This window comes from Notolabrus celidotus, chromosome 18 (assembly GCF_009762535.1).
Source record: "Notolabrus celidotus isolate fNotCel1 chromosome 18, fNotCel1.pri, whole genome shotgun sequence".
NCBI classification, from domain to species: Eukaryota; Metazoa; Chordata; class Actinopteri; order Labriformes; family Labridae; genus Notolabrus; species Notolabrus celidotus.
The window spans coordinates 28007455-28022409 of NC_048289.1; the positions used below are offsets into that span (position 1 = coordinate 28007455).

At 41.4% G+C, this 14955-nt stretch overlaps 1 long non-coding RNA gene across 1 annotated transcript; it reads left to right on the forward strand.

Annotated features, from left to right (window-relative positions):
• Positions 1 to 8284: 8284 nt before the first annotated feature.
• On the forward strand, positions 8285 to 9409 carry LOC117830379. Its single transcript, XR_004634772.1, has 2 exons — positions 8285 to 8571; positions 8886 to 9409. It is a non-coding gene; the product is annotated as an uncharacterized LOC117830379 (long non-coding RNA).
• Positions 9410 to 14955: the final 5546 nt, after the last annotated feature.

Consider the following 14955-nt stretch of genomic DNA (forward strand, 5'->3'; position numbering starts at 1 on the left):
AGCAATGTAGACGCTACGCAAGCTCCACTCCCTGTTTGATCATCTGTAAGAAGCTAAATGTAAGGACAGCACCGTGATATGATGACATTGTTTAATATGAAGCACCACAAAGCACTGAACTACAGAGTGCTGCAGGGTTGGTCATGTCTGCAGGACTTCAGAGTCACACATAAGTCCTCATTAAGAGCAGGACTGTGACTCACATTCATCAGGTGACTGAATCTTTACACAGACATCCTGCGTGTCAAATTATTGGCTTTTAAAACATATTGAGCACTGGACGTTTTGAGGCCAAAATACATTTCCGATCTGCTGTAATGTTTTGAACCTTCCTGTCCTCATCAGTTCAAAACAAAACAAACTGCCAGAAACTTTCTTACGTCACTTTTTGCACCTGTGTTCATCTTCATCAGGCATGTGCTCGTGTCTCAAACCTTAAAATGCATATTTATTGCATTATTTCTCATAAAAAAGCATAACAAAAACAATTATAAAAGAGCTTTATCATGAGTTATTGCACAGAAATCATCTTTACATCTTGTGCATATACATCATATTTAATACGTGCAGCTCTTTAGACTGCCTTGTTGTTTATCAGAGGTGCTACACAGGATGAACTCTCCTTGCCTGGCACGTATGTACTAGTTAAAAATAGAGATTTATAATTAGACCTGCTTGATTGGCCTCATTAAAATCTGTATGTAGTGACAGGATGGTGATACACACTAATACAAAATTAAATCAATTCTACTTGTTTTATTTCTGATTATCATAAATATATTTAATTCCAGTTCTGTTTGTCATTTTCACATTGTTTTGAGCAACACAAAGGAACATGTGAGAGTATAATCTGAGTTTATTGACTCAAAATGCAGATTAGCCTGAGTCACAATAAGCAGATGGTATGAGGTAAAGAAAAGTCAGTGCCTGTGTTTTAACTTGTGACATCATTACTCGAGCTGTTGTCCTGTTATGACTACTTTTTTAACTCAAACTTTCCTAAATATGATCAATCTGACTGATCTACGTCCACACTGCTTTTGTAGTCCTTTTTTTCCCTTTTGATTCATCTTGATTTAATTGTTTGGTATCAATTTTTAATAAACTTTGAAATGTTTTTAAATGATCAGGCTTCTTGTTGACCTTCATTCCTCTGTGCTGCTGTACTGGAGGACTTAAAGAGTGCTTCAGAAACACAGCAGTAGATCAGTGATGCCACCTAGTGGTCAGCTACATCACTCATGCCTGGATAAATAACTGAGAACAACCTTTGTTTACTTGTTTAGTTTAGTGAGCCTATATAGACTTTGTCTTATTGTGCTTATGTGTGTTCAATGTCTTATTTTACAGTTGGATATTTTACCTTTTTTTTTTTAAAGTTATATTTTTGGGGCTTTTTGCCTTTATTCCATAGGACAGCTGAAGAGAGACAGGAAGTATGGGGAGTGGAGAGTTGGGGAGGACATGCGGGAAATGGTCAACCGGTCGGGAATCGAACCAGTGACCCCTGCGACGAGGACTGTAGCCTCTGTATGTGGGGCGCTTAGACCGCTAGGCCACCAGCGCCCCAAGGATATTTTACCATTTAGTGTAATTTTTTAAATGAGATAATTTTCCAATTTAATGTCAGATTTACAATAGGATTTTGTTGGGCTGTCGGGCCCCCTGCAGGGGTGTCAAGAGGTCTGAGCCAGCTTTGGGCTGTGACTCCACACAGAACAGCTTTAACTAATTTTTCTTTCTTTCTTTCTTGATCTTAGATTCTTAAATATTTTATGTTTTAATGCTTGTGTTTTTTCAATGTCATATTTTAAATTGGATATTTTCTGTCAAGGTATGGCGTCATGGAATTAAGCTGATTTTGGATCTACAATTAAATGCTGGGCATACAGGCACCCTGCAGGGGTGTCAAAAGGTCCGAGCCAGCTTCGGGCTGCGACTCAACACAAAAAGGCTCGATGTGTAAGTCCTAATCCTTGGGAAGAAGTTCTGAGATGAATCGAATGATTAAAGGTTAATGGTTAAGACAAGCCCAGTTGTGATTCTGTGTCCGTCGGGACAGTAAGATTCTGCAAGTTACGGACTTCAGAGCAGTGAAGGGGGCTGATTATTTTGAATAATCCTTCCTGATTTTAAGGCACTATGAGGAGTTTTTAACTGGCTGAGAAACAGACTGAAACTGATACTGATGCCTCTTTATGACCCCCAAAAGCAAACAAGACCATCCACAACAACACTGATATCTTCTCTGTTGTCATTTTAATGCCTGAAACTGCTCTGAGGGGGTAGGTGTCAGAACATATGATTGACATCTTGCTTTAAAAACACCCTTTTTTGACTGTTTTCATTGTAAATAATCACATTGATTGATAAATCTTAATGTCAACAGACAACAGGACAAGGTTATTGTCTGAAGACATTTATTTTGCATGTACAGGACAAGAGATAAGAGGTATCACTTTTTCCACAAGGGAGCGCCAGAATCGATACAAACTAAAAGTTCCTCACAGCAGCTTTAAATAAATAATAAGACCCAGCATTATTTACTATGTACGATAAGTTACATAAGTACAGAGAGAGAGAGTCGATCAAACATAACTGGCCGCATATTAAATGTAAATGTTTTAAGTGTTTGCTGTATGTTTTTGGTTTTGTTTTTAACTTTCTTTTAAGGACTTTGAATTGCTCTTGTATGAATGGTGCTTTGTAAAAAAAAAAAACTGCCCTTGCCTATTCATTTTTGTAACCCATCCCTTAGTTCCAATGCCATTTACTATTTTGATGTATTTTTCCTTGAATTTATGGTATCATTACATTTATTTCATGTGTGAATTTTGTGCTTTTGGTATTGGACACTATGACATTAAAATAAACGTATGAGTTTGAGGCTTCCTTGCAAAGCACTATTGAGCAAATGCCTATGTACCTGAGGTCACAGGTTGGATGATAAAGCTGGAACGTGTGCTGCAACAAACTTACAGAGGAAGCTGTTTGTCCTGAAAATCACTGTATTGATTTCAAATAGTTACAACAGAGACTTGTGTGAACAGAAGAACTTTAAAGGAGTCCTCTCTCAGGACCTTTGAGGCTTTTGATGCACAGTTTCGGACACATAGTTTTGCAAGTAAAGCTCGAGCAAAGTTTTAAATGCATTCAGGACTTCAACTTGTGACAGAGCCTTTCTACACTGTGGTAGTTTCTACATTTCTACCCTTTCTTCTACATCTCTACTACAAGAGACTAAAGAAGTTAGATGGAACGAAGGATCTTTAATGTTTTAATTTTCATATGTTCAAATATGAGATTGTATCCTGCTCTGCAACCCTAAACAAATAAGTACACACAGTAACAGTGTCCCATAAGTTTGAAAAATACAAACACAGAAACTTAAGATCTTATTGCTTTTACAGAAGCAATTATTTTCTTTCATCCCTCCATTTTTGTTGTGTTTTTCAAATCCTTGAAATTTCAGTGTCTAAAAAGACATCTGCATTTCACACCCTTGTGTTGTGTTACCTCTCTGGCGCTGTTTCTCGCTGCATAATCACATCACAAGCTTAAAAAACAGAATTACACAAACAAGCAGCTCTGTATCTGTGACTCACCTTGGACTGTTTCCCACATAAGTCTGAGTGACAGTTTCTCTCCCCACCTATGTGCTTTTAAAACGTTGAATTGAACCAAACAAAAGCCTTTTGTGCAGAATTAAATGCTTTTACATTTTTTATTACTCTAATAAAGAAATGTGAAGCTGTTTCACATGAAGCTGCACAAGGTGTGAACACTGAGCAGCACAAAAAAACATATCTTTGGAATGGGTGGCATCAATAACTTTAAGGTGGTATACTCATGCAGTTCTCATAGTGACCTCTTGGTGGCGTCAGTGACTACAGCATGCACACCGTCTCACTGACCCCCCTTTATATCATGATCCCCTTTCTTTTCACTCTACTGGAAACATACAGCAAACAACTACCTCAATAAAACTACACGAAGGTGCTGAATACATTTTACTCCTCCTGATCCCCTCCATTCATAAACACTGCCTCTAAAACTGAGGGATGAGCCAAGCGGTTGCCACCACACAGCCTCCAAAATATTTACTCAAATCAAACACAGCACCTGAATTTTATCGCACCCTCACTGTGTTGCCCGGGGACGTCACCATAAACCTTATCGTCTGCTCTTAGCTCATCACCTCGGCCATCTGCTCTCACTTACATCCAGCAGCAGCAGCACCGGGAACTCGTTCAGGTGGATGCATGGTGAGGGAGTCGGTTTAATGTAGTGTAGTGTTATTCACAAGATTTCCACGTCTGTTTTTCTTTGACAAACTGTCCCGTAGAGCGACAAACTGAAAAAAAATAATGAAAAATGTCATCCATATAATGTAAGCCTTTTTAATCACCAATATTCACAATATCAGAGAAAGGCTTAAAGTGAATGCAAAGCAAATGCTAACCAGAAAATATTAAACATAAACACAAACATATTAATAATACTCTTACATACGTCCTTTAGAAATGAAGCTAGTCACTTGAGGTTAGCTAAGCTTCACCATCATGTCCTCACAGGACTTAAAACTTTTTAAAACTACTATATGATGGTTTTACTGTCATAATTATGCTCATAGAAATCAAACTTTATCTACATATATATTTATTTGTTTGTTTTAGAGTTGGTATTAGCTACCTAGCTAGCAAGGGACCTTAACATTTTTTGTTTAGCATTGTAGGTTGTACTTAAAGACACACAGAAGTCAGCAGTTTGTATTGTATAATCAGTCATTTTTTTCCATTTGCTGCTGGCGTAAAATTAGCACAAATTATAATCACACTAGCCTTGAATTTGGCTGCACCGTGCTAACGGAATAAAAGCTAACGTTAGCTGATGACTTGGACATCTTGTTGCCAATGTCGCAGGACTTAACCCTGAAACACTACAGTATGACATGTTTATGGCATTAGTTAATTTTATCCAGGGTGTGTTATTACTTGCAAAAATTTTGCACCAGTTGCCTTGAATTTGGATGCACCGTGCTAACGAAATAAAAGCTAACGTTAGCTGATGACTTGGACATCTTGTTGCCACCGTCGCGGGACTTAACCCTGAAACACTACAGTATGCCATGTTTATGGCATTAGTTAATTTTATCCAGGGTGTGTTATTACTTGCAAAAATTTTGCACCAGTTGCCTTGAATTTGGATGCACCGTGCTAACGAAATAAAAGCTAACGTTAGCTGATGACTTGGACATCTTGTTGCCACCGTCGCAGGACTTAACCCTGAAAAACTACAGTATGACGTGTTTAAGGCATAACAAAGTTTTACCCAGGGTGTGTTATTGCTTGCAAAAATTTTGCACCAGTTGCCTTGAATTTGGATGCACCGTGCTAATGAAATAAAAGCTAACATTAGCTGATGACTTGGGCATCTTGTTGCCACTGTGCTGTTTTATTCTTCTGTTCTTGTGCACAAAATGAAATGTGATAATACGATTTTTGTTGAGTTTTAAGAAGTTGGTTAATAAGACACTCAAGAATCAGCTGTTCATGTTTAAGGCATAAGTAAGTCTTACCCAGAGTGTGTTATTGCTGGTAAAAATTGACCCCAGTTTAAACACAGTTACCTTGAATTTGAATGCACCTTGCTAATGAATTAAAGCTAACGTAAGCGGATGTCTTGGGCATCTTGTTACTACTGTCACAGGACTTAAAACCCTGAAAAACCACAATGTGCCTGTTTCACTCTTCACTCAATTTTTGTTCCTAAAAATCAAACTCAATATATAATGATGTTTGGGTGGTTTTTATGTCGTGTTTAGCATTTAAGGTTGTACTAAGAGACACTACAGAGTGATCTGTTCACATTTTAAGCGCAAGTACATTTTTGGCCCCATGTGAAATCACAGTTGCCTCAAATTTCAGATGCACCTTGCTGATGCAGTTACAGCTAACGTATACTATTGCTTTACCATATTGACCCAAATATAAGCCTTTTTTTTCATTGAAATATATCTGAAGCAGGATTGTTGCAAAAAAATATTTGGAGTCAGTAGTTTGGTGTCTGAAGATAGCAGGCACTAAAAGATCATCCTGAAATGCGTGTGTTTGAGAATGTTACAGAAAATTGGATCGAATATACGTCCATTAGCAGACCTGTCATCCAGCCAATAAAAGACAGGTTATTTGAATTATTATGGTGTTAAAATATTGAGAACAAACAACCTTCATTTAGACACAAGACCATATTAAATGTTATATAACTGTGACCATTTGTAATGACATTGAAAACATGGTTTTATTGGAAGTTTCAATACTAAAGTTATTTAAAGGCTTTGTTTTATTAATTTTCATTAACATTTATTTTCTTTCAAAAGACCAGATTTGGTATTTTTTCTTAAAACTAGCCTTGGAAAGGGGGGTCATCTTATATTAAAGTCAATATGGTAATGTTTGCTTTCTCCTAGCTACTCCAATTTCACCCTCTTGTTTAAATATGATCCCTACTGACTTAAAATAGTCACAATATCTTTGACAATTTACTGTTTTTAAGATGCATTTGCTGTAAAATATTTAGGACTAGAAATGCAAAGTAAAACTTTTTGACCTTTAAATTTCTCAGATCTTTGCAGCTTGATTTTAGAAGGTGAACATCACCCAACAACGTGTCTGCAGTTGAGTTGTGTGCTTCATTCAGTGTTTTCTGAATTAAGTCAATCAATCTTTCTATCTTTATCACAAAATCAATCCCCATGTGAAACTGGACTCCAAGCCAGATCAATGGGTATGACTGTCACAACAGGTCCTCCAAAGATCTTAAATAACAGCTGCCTGAATGACCCATTTAGAATCACTTGTGATTATGCAATGGTATGTGTAACAGAATAGCACAGGGAAAATGTTTTCACTGAACCGGACCCACCCGTATCAGATGCTCCCTGTGTCATAATATGGCGTTACTAGCTTCTGGGCTAACGCAAGCTTTTTTTTCTCACATGCAGAAGCTACCGTGGAGTTTGGCAGAACACGTCACTGAACACGAGTTTGTAAAGCTATCTTACAGACTGCATGGCTTAGGTTGTTGAAGGGCTTCTATTGGGGGACAGGCTTCTATTTATTTGAGTTTTATGTCATTTTTAGGCCTTCATTATTCTTTTTTACAGAGTTGTATGTATCAAAAGCTGTATTCACACATGCACAAAACAGCTGGAACTTTTGTGAGTCGATGTGGGATCGCAGCAGGTCTCGCATTTCTGCCTTTTATTGGATAGATCAGCTGAAGAGAGAGACAGGAAATGTGGGGAGGAGAGAGTGGGGGAGGAGAGAGTGGGGGGAGGCCATGCAGCAAATGGTCATGGCCAGGAGTCGAACCAGAGACTACTGCGACAAGGCTTACTGCCTATGTACATGGGGTGCATGCCTAAACTGCAACTAACTCCAACATCAAAAAACAAAACCACGTGATAGTACAGTTTTAAGAATTTTATTTAAGTAAGTTAAAGAGTCGAGGTAAGGAGGGATGAGTATGGGTTGAAGTAAGGGGGGATGGGAAGGGGTGGAGGTAAGGAGAGATGAGTAGGTGTCAAGGAAAGGAGGGACAAGTGGGGGTCGAGGTAAGAAGGGACAAGTAGAGGACGAGTAGAGGTCGAGAAAAGGACGGGGCGGGTAGGGGTCGGTGAAAGGAGGGGCAAGGATGGGTCGAGGAAAGGAGGGATGAGTTGGGGTCGAGGTAAGAGGGATGAGTAGAGGTCGAGGAAAGGAGGGACAAGTAGAGGGTTGAGTTAAGGAGGGACTAATAGGGTTGAGTAGGGGTCGAGGTAAGGAGGGCCTAGTAAGTGGTTGAGGAAAGGAGGGACGAGTAGGCATTGAGGAAACAGGGATGATTAGGGATCGAGAGAAGGAGTGATGTGTAGGGTTCGAGGTAAGGAGGGACGAGTAGGGGTCGAGGTAAAGAGGAAATTGTAGAGGTTAAGGAAAGAAGGGATGAGAAGGGGTCGAAGAAAGGAAGGAAGAGGATGGGTAGAGGTAAGGAGGGACGAGTAGGGGTCAAGGAAAGGAGGGACAAATAGGGGTAGAGGAAAGGAGGGAAGAGTAGGGGTTAGAGAAAAGGAGGGACGAGTAGGGGCTGAGGTAAGGAGGGGTGACTAGGGGTCGAGGTAAGGAGGGACGAGTAGGGGTCCAGGAAAGAAGGGACGAATAGGGGTCTGTGAAAGGATGGATGTGTAGGGTTTGAGGTATCTGAATAGTCAGGAATAGAGGGTCCAGACTCAGGTTTGGGACATGTCTCGACACCTCTGTTTCATTACCCCCAATTGTTCCTGTATTAAGAGGAAAGGAGGGAGAGAGAAAAGAAGAAGGGATGGGGGCATGGTAAAGAGAACTGAGACTAACGAGAGAAGCTGTGGAGTGCAGTTAATTGCACAGGTGAAAGAGATCATGAGCTGCAGGTGATTAGATTGAGTTTTTGGAGGCGTGGTCCTGTTCCTGAACTTGTGTTATACTAACTTCATTATGTAAAACATGAAGTCAGAGCTACGGGAAATCTGCGGTGAGGAATCTTTATTGGCCTGTACGTTACCTCCCTTTACATCTCAACATCTCCCATGAGAAAAGAACATAGGAGACACATGATACACCTGCTCTCAGCTCCAGAGAATGCTCTTGTATAATAAGTATATGACAGGAATGTGTGGGAAACATGTGAGTGAAGGGTTGAGCAAACAAAGCTGTAAACAATACAACAAGCACACGTATTACCTTCCAGGAAAGGGAACTGAAGAAGTGTTATCAATTAATTCTTCTTTACAGGCAAATAAAATTCCTTCTCTGGGATTTGTAGGCTCAAACTCAGATTCTTGAATCCTTCCCTTTTCTGTCTTGCAGCTATGTGTGAGATCTCTGTGCATTCTTCCCCCAGTGTTGCCAGTAAGGTGATTACTGAGTATCATTTCCTCTAGCTGTGGAAACCCATTTTCTGGGTCAGTGGACCCCACCAAAGGACTGATTGAGTCTTAAAAGGGGCTCCGTCAAGCATACGTTTGCTCTCCTTGTACCCGAGACAATGAGCCCAACTGCTGCAAAGCAAAGCAACAACGCCCTCACAACATTACCGAGAAACGCTGGAACATCAGAAGAAAAGAGCGCTAGAGTCAACAAGACAACCATCAAATAGAGCCTGAGTCTGATTTACTGTCTTGATGTTACCGCCATGGTTTGGACTGGGACTGTTGGTTGTAAATAAACAGAGGATTTGGGGTGTGTTGATATGTTTTTGCTGGGGTTCCCGCTGACTCATAGAGGAAAATCTGTTACATGGTGAACAAGCTCGACCTGTTTCACATTATTTTAATCATCAAATCAGGTAGATTCAAATGTCTAAATAAACGAATATATGTCATACTTTTGTACTAATTGGCTTTGTGTCATTCTTCAGTTGTTGTTTTTTTCACAATATGTTTATTGACATTTCTTTTTCTTTTCTTTTTTTTTCTCTTCTTTTTCTTTTTTTTTTTTCTCTTTTCTCTTGTCTGCATATATATTTCTGGTTTGTGTCATGTTTGTCACAAACTGTCAAATGTTAATGCAATTTATTCTTGCAGCAAAAGAAAAGAAAGAAAACCTTTTTCTTCTGTGCTTGTGACTGTGTGCATGCGACCATCACCATCCCTCTTAGAACTCTGGCCTATCTTTTATTGACAGCTAATATCATGTTCTGTAAAAGAGGGCGTGCACACCAAGGTGGGCCAAAAAATAAATAAATAAGAGAAAGTGAAAGAAAGATTACATAAGGATATACAAAGGGACAGGGAAAGAGAAGGAGAGAGAGACCTAACACACTTAGATGGAGAGGGACCATCTCACCATGACTCCAAAAAACTCCGTGGGGTGATACTAATGATTAAGCAACCCTTAGTGTCCACAATCATTACGGAAGCTTGGGTCGCAGAGGGTTGCCGCTGTGCTGTGTTCTATTTGTGTAACAAGACCACCACTGGTGCAGATGAAACCACTTGGGTCAGATCAGCTGAGCAGTTCGGCCCGGCACCCGGGCCGCGAGAGCAGTCAGACCGAAGGACCCAACCCGCCGCGGGAGACCCAGGCCAGGGGACAAGCCAAGGACCCAGACCGGAAGCAAACAGGTACTGCCGGAGCACCCAGGGCGACCCCCAGGTCACCCAGTAGGAGGAAAGGGGCCCCCCCAACCCTATATCTTTACCTATATCAGTATCTAGTGAGGTGCATTAAAATAGGGGGGGGGGGGTGGGGGGGCGGGAGAGAGGGGGGAGAGCCGTAGCGCACTACTGCACCACAATCTGCCCCCCCCCCCCCAGTATAAAACCCGTCCACCCAACCCACACCCCCCACCCTATGTCTTTACCTATATCAGTATCTAGTGAGGTGCATTAAAATAGGGGGGTGGAAGGGAGGCAGGAGAGGGGGGGGAGAGCCTCGGTGCACTAATGCCCCATCATCTGCCCCTCCCCCCTGTATAAAACTCGCCCACCCATCGGCACCCCCAACCCTATTGTCTTTTTTTTTTTGGTCCAACTGTTCTAGTGTAGTGCGTTAAAAGAGGCAGGGCCCGTCTGCGGCAAGCCCACTTCAGGGGGCCCTAGGGCGGTGGCACTCCAGCAGTCCCCGACCCCCCCAGACATTTCTTTTTTCATTACATACAGAAACAGTCAAGAACATAGACAAAGACTCATCCAGCATACACGCAAAATCAATTGGCAAGTGTGCAAAATAAATTAAATCAAATTAGCCAATTGTGATTCCCACAATTTCTTTTACAGACAGTCCACGTTAACATCCCTGATGATAGCCATGTATGGCTCTCAGAGCTGAATAACGTCTCTCAGTTTTCCTTTGACAATATACAATAAAACTGCTTCAGTTTACCTGGAACCCCTCATCCAGGTCTGCTGCCCTTCTCGCCCGCTACGTTCAGCTGCCTCTGAAAAGCGCCTAGTGCTTCCAAAATCACTAGCTGGACTCTTCTCTTCTGTTGCCCCTAAATGGTGGAATGAATTGGCCAACTCCATTCGATCTGCAGAGTCCCTCTCTACTTTCAAAAGACAGCTAAAGACCCAGCTCTTTAGGAAGCACTATGCACTTAGCTAGACTGTTCTCCACTGTTGTCCCCAGTGGCAGATCATGTCTTCCAGCTACAGTTGACTCACACTGTCCTGCTCTACTCTGGGAATCTGTGTTAAGCTCTTGAGTGACCCAGCACTTGGTACTTTGGTCATTATTGTGGTGATGTTAATTGTTGATGATGATAATGGAAGGTCTTAAATGGTTTGGTTGCTTCATTGTAGATGTTCCTTATTTTATAAAAAAAAAATAATAAAAAATAAATAAATCCTTATTTACTTTTGTGCATTGCCTTCACACTGCTTGGCAGTACCTGCACCCAAATTGACTTGAAGCACTTTGTTACTCTTACTGATCTTGTTTCCTCTTGTCTAGATCTTTGCTTGTGTTGTTCTTGTTCTCGTATGTACGTCGCTTTGGATAAAAGTGTCTGCTAAATGACATTGTAACACTGAAACATTGTAATATGTCAGTCTCTCCAGTCCAACGCTGCCCGAAAAGCTCCTCTATCCACATTTCAAACATGGGGCGTCCATACTCTTCCAACTTAAGGCTGATTTATACTTCTGTGTTGAATCAACGGCGTACCCTACGCCGGGGGTCCGCGTAGCTCCCGTACCTACACCGAGGCCTACGCATGTAGCTTACGTGCACCTCCTCCAAAATGTAACTCCCCGTAGAGCCGACGCGGACCTCAAGCCCTGTGATTGGTCCGCTCGGCGGCTTTGTCTTTCCCGCATTTACAACACTTCCGGGATCCCGGACATCGGCCGCACATCCTCCGTGTATTTCATCTCCTCCTCTCTATTCTTCATGTAATCATGTCTGTATGATAAACAGCAACATGTATCAGCTGTAGATTAACATAACACGCTCTGAAACTCTGTGGAAAAGTAAACAGAGATCGTAGCGGGACCGGAAGCAGGCGACCGGCTATCAGAGAGACCGCACTGCCCTCTAGTGTTTCGGCGGAGAATTGCTGCGTGACACAGACACACCGACGCACAAGTATGTGGTGCTCATGTCCGCGTCAGCCCCTGCTGCGTAGGGGAGACGCAGAAGTATAAATCAGCCTTTAGTGCTATAGCTCTTCAAGCCTGAAGAAGTCCAAAGTCCAGAAGCCTGGTCCGTCCTGAACTCTCCCCAAAGTCCTTTGGATATATATTCCCAGCACACAAAGTTTAACATTGAAAGGAACCTTGACACCAAACATCTCTGACAAACCCACAAACAATTAAGTAAAGTTCCCTTCTCATACAAACATTTAGAGCAAACATCTGGTATACTGGCAGACATATAAGGAAGTTTGACAGGGGTTACGTACGTTCGCTTAAACAACAGTTACTTCAGGTTTACAGAAATACTAAAAGAAAGACATTCAAAGCTTTTGGTTTTGTTTTTTTTCTCTTTTTTTTTTAAAGATTTAAAGAGTTGAGGCTTAAATTCAGCAAACACAGCAACATCTGGTGGGTTTTAAAAATCCTGACGTCACGCGACACCTCACTTGTATTCATAGTTTTGGTCTAATAAGTCTAAGAAGCCTTTACTCTATAAAATAAAACTATCTGTATACTTTTGTTCATTGTGCATTTCAATCAGGAGAGACAAGTAAGTGAAGTAATGATGATATTTATGTTACAAAGCTTGGGTGATATTGAATTTATGAGATTGCATAAGAAGCCAAAATACATTCCTGATTTATTGTCAGTTTCTTTGGTGCTTGAACTCTACAGTCGAAATGAACTGAGAAGTAGCATGCAGGGTATAGTCTTCCTGTCTGAATTTACACTAGGGCTTCATTTAAAGGTGACATATCACGCTTTTTTCATCAATATATATTGGTCTAAGAGGTCCCCAAAACATGTCTTTAAAGTTTATGCTCAAAAAACACTTTGAAATCAGATTTTGGTCTGCCTGAAAAACCCTCTTCTTAAAGGCTGATTTATACTTCTGCGTCGAATCGACGGCGTAACCTACGCCGTAGGTCCGCGTAGCTCCCGTACCTACGCAGAGGCCTACGCACGTAGCTGACGTGCACCTCCTCCAAAATGTAACTACGCGTAGAGCCGACGCGGACCGCAAGCTCTGTGATTGGTCCGCTCGACGGCTCTGTCTTTCCCGCATTCACAGCACTTCCGGGGTCCCGGACATCGGCCACACATCGGCCGTGTATTTCATCTCCTCCTCTCTATTCTTCATGTAATCATGTCTGTATGATAAACAGCAACATGTATCAGCTGTAGATTAACATAACACGCTCTGAATCGATGTGGAAAAGTAAACAGAGATCGTAGCGGGACCGGAAGCAGGCGACCGGCTATCAGAGAGACCGCACTGCCCTCAGGCGTTTCGGCGGAGAATTGCTGCGCGACACAGACACACCGACGCACAAGTATGAGGGGCTCATGTCCGCGTCAGCCCCTGCTGCGTAGGGCGACGCAGAAGTATAAATCAGCCTTAAGTCCTCCTCAGAACACTCTGTTTTCTCTCTGACCACGCCCCCTCAGGAAGTGGATGTGCCTTGGCTCTCCAGCACGTTGATCTAATGTTTACATGTTGGCTGAATATACACGGCTGCTCAGAGATCATGTTACTTCAACCCTCTGAATCTGATCCAGACCAATCCTTCAGAAAGGCGCCTGCAGCAGGACCTTTCTGAAGGATTGGTCACAGATTTAGTGTTTCATGTTGTTTTATTTGTCAGCATGTCGACGTGTGTCTTGGAACACAGCTACGAACATGTAGCTATATGGCTATGCTAACTAGCGCTAGCACTTATCCATGATAAATAAAAATCATCCACTAGATCTTCAAATCTGCAGACGTGGGGAGTAAAACCGACCTCTACCAGAAAGGCAGCGGGACTTTTCTGAAGGATTGGTCACAGATTTAGTGTTTCTTGTTGTTATATTTGTCAGAATGTAGACGTGTGTCTTGGTACACAGCTACAGCTACAGCTACGACATGTAGCTATGTAGCTATGCTAACTAGCGCTAGCATTTATCCATGATAAATACAAATCATCCACTATATCTTCAAATCTGCAGACGTGGGGAGTAAAACTGACCTTTGTGTTTATTAAGACAGCCTACAACTAGCATGCCTCCCTCCTAAGCTCCTTGTTAGCACACATTTGTGCAGGTAATGAAAAACGGAGGAGGGATTCAGTATTATTTTATACAGTCTATGGGCTGAACAAGCTCCGAGCTCTGACTCCGTGACAGACCGGATATTGTTGTTACGTAACAAAAACACTGAAGTCTGAAACGGCTCGTTTCACACACATTTACAGAAAGGTGGAGAAATCAGAACAGGGGCAGAATGGATTCTTTTCATTCTCGGGGGGTTTGTAGACAGGGACACATATTTCAGGTAGAGAACCATTAAAAAGTCCATTTTGCATGATATGTCACCTTTAATATTTACTTGGGTTGTCAGTTTTTTTAATCGTGTTTAATCGCAGAATTTCAATAGTTAATTGAGATGAATTACAATGATTTAATGTCTTTATTTTTGCATATTTTTAATGAACATATTTTAAGTTATGGGAATCTGATGGTGCTTGGTGAAAAGCTATGCCAAAATCAGGTGCATCATCTGGGAACCATGAGTGTTTTTTATTTAACTTTGCTCATCCAGCTGCTTGAAATGTATCTTTGGAGTTGCATCAATATTAACACTCATAAACCAAAGCTGCAGACCGTTCAACATGCACCTTCACATGTTTCAAACTGTCCAAACAATTCGTTTAGGGAGATGTAAAAGATATCTACCATCCAGTTCTCTCTTAGATGTACATGCCTTTGATTCATTTCAGTCTCCTGCAGGAAATAAAGATCCTACATGATGTCTTTAGTTG